This window comes from Ostrinia furnacalis, unplaced genomic scaffold (assembly GCF_004193835.3).
Source record: "Ostrinia furnacalis isolate ACB-3 unplaced genomic scaffold, ASM419383v2 OfSCF6081, whole genome shotgun sequence".
In the NCBI taxonomy this organism is placed as follows: domain Eukaryota; kingdom Metazoa; phylum Arthropoda; class Insecta; order Lepidoptera; family Crambidae; genus Ostrinia; species Ostrinia furnacalis.
Genome location: NW_021136320.1, coordinates 271 through 608, shown reverse-complemented (window position 1 = coordinate 608; position 338 = coordinate 271). Strand labels below are relative to the sequence as shown.

Genomic DNA, 338 nt, shown 5'->3' with positions numbered 1-338 from the left:
ATAGTAAGTTGCTTTGTATTGATTTGAAAATTATAAATAACTTGAAAAAATCGAACTGCCTAAGGCGGGAATTGAACCCACGACCTTCCGCTTGCCGGGCGACTGCTCTTCCAACTGAGCTACTTAGACACTAGGTATACTTAACATTGATGAAACAAACGCTGGCTGTAACAGCGTATTACACTTGAAAATTTCGACGGGTTCATCCAGTGTCTAAGTAGCTCAGTTGGAAGAGCAGTCGCCCGGCAAGCGGAAGGTCGTGGGTTCAATTCCTGCCTTAGGCAGTTCGATTTTTTCAAGTTATTTATAATTTTCAAATTAGTTTGAGATGCGACTCT

At 41.7% G+C, this 338-nt stretch overlaps 1 non-coding gene across 1 annotated transcript; it reads right to left on the bottom strand.

Moving 5' to 3' along the window:
- Positions 1-56: 56 nt before the first annotated feature.
- Positions 57-129, bottom strand: TRNAA-GGC (transfer RNA alanine (anticodon GGC)). Its single transcript has one exon. It is a non-coding gene; the product is annotated as a tRNA-Ala (tRNA).
- Between the last annotated feature and the right edge of the window lie 209 nt (positions 130-338).